The sequence below is a fragment of the Cuculus canorus genome, chromosome 22 (genome assembly GCF_017976375.1).
Source record: "Cuculus canorus isolate bCucCan1 chromosome 22, bCucCan1.pri, whole genome shotgun sequence".
In the NCBI taxonomy this organism is placed as follows: domain Eukaryota; kingdom Metazoa; phylum Chordata; class Aves; order Cuculiformes; family Cuculidae; genus Cuculus; species Cuculus canorus.
In genome coordinates, this window is record NC_071422.1 from 784120 (window position 1) to 791332 (window position 7213).

Sequence of the window (7213 nt, forward strand, 5' to 3'; positions counted from 1 at the left end):
CCTCGGAATTTTCCCCAGGCAGCCCCTTGGTCCAAAGGTACCAGAGCGAGCAGTCAGTGAAAACAGATGCAGATAATTGCTGCTGCAGGATGAAACAGCAGCTAAACCACCTCCCTGGCCAGTCAACCCATCGCCTATTAATATTTCCCTTTATAATCTCAATTTGCACAGGCAGAGAGGGGGAACAGCATGTTTTTGTAACATAACCCACAGGCGGTCGCCCAGGCGTTATTTTTAATTACAGCAAATGTTCCCTGTAAACTTCCCAGGGGCATTACTTGTAGGTTTTAATATTAATCACTCCAAATAAAATTAACACGGAGCCGTAGATTTTATTCCTGAGCTGGCAGCTGGGCCGGGCTCAGAGGGAAGCCAAGAGCCGTTCCCAGGGCAGGAAGCCCAGCAACACCCAAATCTCACCTGGGTCTCTTAAAGCAGAGACTGAGAGGGTGCAGGGAAAGAGTGGCAGACCACTATCCATGTGTTTCTGTCCACTTCATGCCCTGGCCGTACGTCTGCGTTGAGAAGCAAAGTGGCAGCTGCTCCATGCTCTTATGAGGTCCAGGTTGTAAGAAACTCCTCCGTGCAGTGCAGCACGAGAGGGAAACCCTCGGTTTTTCAGCTGAGCCAATAAAGGAGGGGATGAACAGCTCCTGCCTCTCTTCATCTTGGTAACATAAGCACCTAATGGATTTTGCTGCTGTGCCAACTGTGTGCCCCCAGCAAGATCAGGGCACGCCTGCTCTCTTCTCCACCTCTCTGAAAAACTGTCTCGGCCCTGAAGATCTGTCTGAATGGAGAGACACAACAAAGTGCAGGACGAGGAGGGAACCAAGGTCTGGAGGAAGCACAGACAACCTGGCTGTGTGTCCAACAGCAAGAAAATCCATTTGCCTTCCATCCTGATGCAAAGAAAAGACAATCTCTCCTTCTGGGGCTTTTTTCCTTTCTTTTTCATCAAGATGCTGTTCTGTTACTAACTGAGCCCTGCTCCGTTCATGCTGGATACCTGCACGCTGTCTTGGATGTAACTCTTGAATCCCATTAGCTTTTAAACCTGCTAAATTCACCTCGCAGCTCAACCTCCCCAGCCCATCACTAGGGTTTACAGACCCCCCTTCAGGTCTCCATCCCCAGAGCTGGCCGCAGGCTTTAGCTGCCCTTGGTTCACAGCCAGGACTGAGCCCTTCAGACTTCTCAGTATCTTCCCAAAATACCAATACTATACCTGTGGGCATTTTGTTAAATTGTTAAATACCCTATGGACCTGTGACAAAAGCCCAAAGGAGCAGAGTGCACTGAAAGAAGAGCTACACTTACGGATGAGTCCAGGAGCTCTGGGTTGAGGCAAAAGGGAAAAAAACACCACACAACCCTTATTGTAATGTTTTAACCACTCCAAGAGCCTTTTTGGGCTTTGTTACAGCCTTTTAATAACACAGAATCATAGAATGATTTGGTTTGGAAGGGACCTCAAAGCCCACCCAGTCCCACCCCCTGCCATGGGCAGGGACACCTCGCACTGGATCAGGGGCTCCAAGCCCCATCCAACCTGGCCTGGAACCCCTCCAGGGATGGGGCAGCCACCACTGCTCTGGGCAACCTGGACCAGGGCCTCCCCACCCTCAGATCTTCTTCCTAAGATCTGATGTAAATATACCATCCTAAAAAATACAGAAATCCAGGATAACTTGAACAGAATTAAACTAGAAGTGAGAAATATCTGAGCGCAGCTTTCGCCATTGAATTTCATTCTCTCATACTGCTGCAGTCCTATGCATAAATGGAAAACATATTCCAAAGGAATACGTCGTCTAATATTGCTGCCTGCCTGAAAACAGCTCTGAGGGAAATCTCTCTCCAGGATCAGGCCTAGTTGGACTAAACTAATTATAATAAAAAAAATAACTTCAGCGTTGGAACTAGATGATCTTTAAGGCCCCTTCCAACCCAAACTATTCTATGATTCATTTTAAATGTCAGCAGCTGGTCTAACGTGGTCAGCAAGTCTGCTCTCCTCTCCTCTTTCATGCCTCTCTGCACAGGACACTTCTTGGCGGGTGGCTCAGACTGTGCGTGTTTCTGCTCACAGTCTATCAAGGGGTCTGGTGAGATACTTAACCTCTGGAAGGCGGCAGGTAATGAGGATGAAGAGCCTGCTGCACAAAGCTTCACAAAATAAAGGTCAAGTAAAATGAACCTGCAAATGTAGTTGAGCATCGTGATTTCAAAACAAATCCCAGGACTTTCTAAAACCTTGGTTTAACTTTTGCAAGCTGAATGACATTTATACATCTTTGCCAGCAAGGCATTTCTCTTGACCTGACAATTGTTTCCTCTTCTCCCATAACGTGCAATCCTAGCTCTGTTCAGTGAGCCAGAGACATACCTGCATTGCTGGTCAGCCCGAGGCTTCTGCCACTTCAGAAAAGAAGAAAGTATTGGATTGACCACTAATTGGAAATCCTACAAGCCCTCGGTGGATTAAAGAAGATTAGTGGAGAAAGAAGAGATCGGACATTCACTTGCATTAATGCAGTGGCTCCAAGTAGCTGGACCGTCCACACTTCAACACGGTATAGTAGCATTTAGAAGAGATTTTGCTGTATTTATTTATTGGATTTACAGATAATGATTACTATTTAAAGACAAAAGACTCCAAAGAACAGTAATATTAGCACAGGATAAGTGCAGCTAATTAGGTGGATGTCTAACAGACTCCAGCCTGTCCTAGCGTGATTGAGATCAGCTTGATACCTCTCCTGTTGCCAGGGGATTTCAGACAGCAGTAAGCTCTGGCTCGTGATGTCCACCAAGCCCTGTCTTCATTTCTTCTAGCAGTAAGGGCAGGGCCAGTGTGAACAGAGCACTGAGAAGAAGCTATGCAGTGGGGCACGGGGGTCGGGGGGGGGGGGGGCACACAGGGCAGGGCAGCTCGGCATGCCTGAAATACGGCTGGACCACTCAAGGGACTGCAGTGCTGCAGACGTCATCCTGTCCTCCTTCCAGCTTTCCAGATGGGATCTGGAGGCTGGCCCGAGCCCAAACTGAGTGATTAAGTGCCACTGACAAAAGAAACTCGATGTTCAATATTGAACTTTATTTATTATCCAAATTGGTTTTTGCGCTAAGATGGAGTCACTGCTGGGAAATAGATCCCAGAGCAGGATCTAAGCTGCCCCAACTGATAAAATCAGTATTCACAAATACGAAGGGGAAAATGCACCTTGCACCTTCCAGGCTGGTTTACAACTGGTGAAAGGTGGAGACTGGAGGCAGAGGCCAGCACAAGTGAGGGTAGGAGGAGAACGTAGGCAGAGAAGACAGGAGAAGAAGGTCAGATGCCGAGTTCTGTCTCTGGCTCTTTCTCTCCTTTGTCTGGGTTTCTACTTCCACCCTTTCTCAGCCCACTGAAACCATAAGATTTTGGATCTCCTCGTGCTCTGTGTCTGGGTAACAGCTTCCCTGATTAGGGACTTAGCAGGGCGCTCCGGACAAGGTGTCCGAGGTGGGACACTCTCTGAGGAGCAGGATGGACAAGCGGGTGAGCATGCGGCTGGTCCTCCATCCCAGACCACAGACACAGATCCCACCCATGACAGCTTTAGCCACTTTGCCCCAGCCCGTTCAGGCTCTGGTGTTCTGGATTAGAGGGCCAACACAAATGCTAATTAGTGCCAAATATTGCACGGCTTTTCATCTTCCAGGAACCAGACTGAGAATATCAACTAATTTTCCTTAGGTCTCTCTCCAGCTGCTGACAGGGCTTGGATTTAAATCTAGGGAATTAGATTTGAAAAGCTCCATATCTCATTAATAATCTGTCGAGCCATTAAGTGCAGTCAATAGAGATTTTACCACCATTTTTTTGCCATTGCAGAAATGAATTACGTGACCTTCCTCCTTCCTCCCAGCCCTGAGGGCAGTGGCACCAGTGGTTTTTCCCACAGTTAGTGAAGGAAACAGCCACATACCCCACGCCAAGGGCATAACTTAAAAAACAATTATTGGAGAGCAGGTGAGAAACCTTTTCTATCTTTGGCCTTGACTGCATTTCAAAACTGATACCTTTTTCCTCCCATCGTTTCATTTACATATCAAAATAATTGCCTTCTAAATTCAGCAGATTGCTGGAGTTCAGAGGTAATCTGCCTTTCAAAAGCCAGGCCGAGGCACTGGATGAGACCTGAACTCCACGATAACGTACAGAAATACTTTAGCAAAGCCTGTGCTGAAGCAGTATCCCTGGAGAGAAGCTGGTAGTGAATTGCGGTGTTATTCCTACAGGGACATGAAACACGAGAGTCTTTTTCTTTTCATCATCCCAGATCAATAGCAAAAATCCCCCAAATCAAACCAGCTTTCCCCTTTATTCCAGAATGGAAGTTGAAGTGCTTCATTTTGGTTTGTCACAGTGAAGTGAAAAGTTTGACTTCAGCTTTGCCTGCCCGGCTCACGAGACTTCTTCTCCACCTGGTTTGCATCTCCAGTTTGCAGGTCACTGTGGTGATCCCATGGGTATCAGCGGTGTCACACCACCAGTGAGCCAGAGGACAGGGACACGTGTCTAAATCCCACACGGAGAACCATTTGGGAGTTACAACACTTAACTTCAAACCTTTTTTACTCTGGTTTTCACATCTATTTTGTTCAAAAATAGAAAATGCAGGAGGACAGGGAGAGAAAAACTATGGAAGATGATGAAGTATGTGAGAGAGTAGAGGAAGACACGGACGTTTTGCAACACTTCCCACATCCATATGATTTTGGAAGTTTTCCATAAACAAAAAGATTCACAAAGGCTGGAGCTATCAACGCAATTGCCTGGAACCCCGCGAGGATTAACCTTTTGACTTCTCGTGCAACAGTAGGAGAAGAAACTCCTTGTGTCTGGAATTTTGGCGTCCTTAATCAATCTTAGGTTTAAAAAAAATAAATAAACCCAACCAAAGCCCCTCAGAACTCATGTGCTACGTCTCATTTGCCCCAGCGATAGCCTGTCTCCTTGAGAACTAATGGGAAACTTAATGACCCCCGAATTTTACTCCTGTACAAAGTGCTCCTGAAGGACCTGGTAAGTGTTCAGAAATGATGAAGCTCAGACAATCCTGGCCAAACCTCTTGACATGGATTACATTAAAGTCAGTTAGGAAGGCACGGGTAAGAAGGCTTTGCTAACTCCAGTGAGCAGCAGGGTTAACTCTACTGAGCCCTGTCCGGGCTCCTTCCTGATCCTGCATACGACAGCCAGGTACTGCTCCCACTCAGCAAATGCAGGTTTTATTCTGCTCAGGGCTGGACGTTCTCCCTTGCCCCAACAGCCTTAAGCATGGCAGGCAAGAGGCAGGGGGGAGCCCATAAGGATCAGCATTTGAGAACGGAGTCAGAGATGCAAAACGTCGGTGCAACCTGACAAATCCTGGCAAGACAAGGCAGTACCCAAGTGCTCTGTGAGATGGAGGTGTTCCAGGCCATGTTGGATGGGGTTTTGAGCACCCTGCTGCAGTGGGAGGCATCCCTGCCCATGGTAAGAGGGTTGGAACTGGATGGGCTTTAAAGTCCCTTCCAACCCAAAGAATTCTATGATTCTACAATCAAAGAAAAAGAAGTGCCGATTTCCAGGCTGACACTGAGCAGTACTGTCATTCTAGGCCAGTTACTGCTCCTTCATGACCCAATCTATCCCTTCAAAATGTGGAAATAATTCCTTTTCTATAAAACGCTTTAAGCACTAGAAGAATTTACTAAGGGGGAAAGACCTATGAAGGAAGGAAAGGTAGGCCTAGGAGATCTCAAATTTTCCATAAGAGAGCACTTTCACACCAGTGGTTTCTCTCCTTTATCCCATTCCTGATCTCTAAGGCAATCTGGACGCCCAGCTCAGATCATAGAATCATACAATAGTTTGGGTTGGAAGGGACCTTAGAGATTATCTAGTTCCAACCTCCTGCCGTGGGCAGGCACCCCTCCCACCAGAACACTCAGAACCAGTGTCCACACCACAGACAGACACCTGCTGATGGCTCTGTCTGAGCACAGGCATCCTGCCACCTGCATCCAGATGTATTTTGAGCTGAGGATGGGCTCAAGCTTAGGCCTAACACAATCGATATATGACATCTCTATGTCTCCTATCTCTAAAGGAAGAAAAAGTAATAATAATTCATATCTTCTAAGGTTGCTGAGAAGATGCCCCTGGTCCTGTAGACCAAATAATCAGATTTTACTGATCATCTCAAGAGAAACCTGTGAGAAATGGACTGTTCTCCAGCCTTCTGTATACCATGGGCTTCTAAAGTTCAGTGGCTAATAAAATCCTGTTGTATCATCTTGCTTATTTTCTAAGTTGCCACTGTGCCAGACCTCTGTGGAATTACAGGAGCCAGTGATAAATCTCACCCAAACAACAGTATCTTCATCAGCATAAACACAAACGAAATATTTTATCTATTTTCCCTTCTAGGAAAAACAAAACCCCATAAGTGAGAGCTACAATCCACATGAGAGAGGCTCAGAGAGCTGCTGTCCCATGAATACCCAAGCACCAGCTTCTTCCTCTCTCCAGTTGCGCCATCACAGGACTGACAAGGACAGAGATGACCCAAATGACAGATTCCACTGATAGCACAAGCTCGCCTAACAAAATGGAGAACAGAGAAATAAATCTTTCTATTCATTTTTAAAACTGCTTCCCCTCCCTCTCCATGAGCTGCGAGACGAACTGAAGCTGAGGCACAGACTCATGTGATGGGTCTTCACGCCAGTGTTACCATCTATCACAGCCCACCAGCGTGCTGAGGGACGGACCGGCGTTCTCACCACCTGCCCCTACTCTGGGACCACTGCACCACTACACCACCGCACAAGATGAGCGGAAATGGCATCAAGCTGCACCAGGGGAGGCTTACGTTGGAAATTAGGAAAAATGTCTTTACTGACAGAACGGTGAAGCCCTGGCAGAGGCTGCCAAGGGCAGTCGGGGAGTCTCCATCCCTGGAGGGGTTCAAGAAGTGTGTTAATGTGGCACTTGGGGACAGGATTCATCAGGCACGGTGGCGTTGGGCTGACTGGATGAGCTGAGAGGGCTTTTCCAAGCTCAACAACTCTATGATTTTCTTTCTCTTCCTGGACGGCTCACTTTTAAGAGGTGGCAATAAAAGCGGAATGGAGTTTATTGTGTAAATAATCTGTTGTGGGTGAAAACAAATGCTAA

The 7213-nt window shown here is 47.1% G+C and overlaps 1 long non-coding RNA gene across 1 annotated transcript; it reads left to right on the plus strand.

Annotated features, from left to right (window-relative positions):
• Positions 1-2384: 2384 nt before the first annotated feature.
• On the plus strand, positions 2385-4018 carry LOC128854318 (uncharacterized). The gene is made up of 2 exons (XR_008453354.1): positions 2385-2576; positions 3881-4018. It is a non-coding gene; the product is annotated as an uncharacterized LOC128854318 (long non-coding RNA).
• The last annotated feature ends 3195 nt before the right edge of the window (positions 4019-7213 follow it).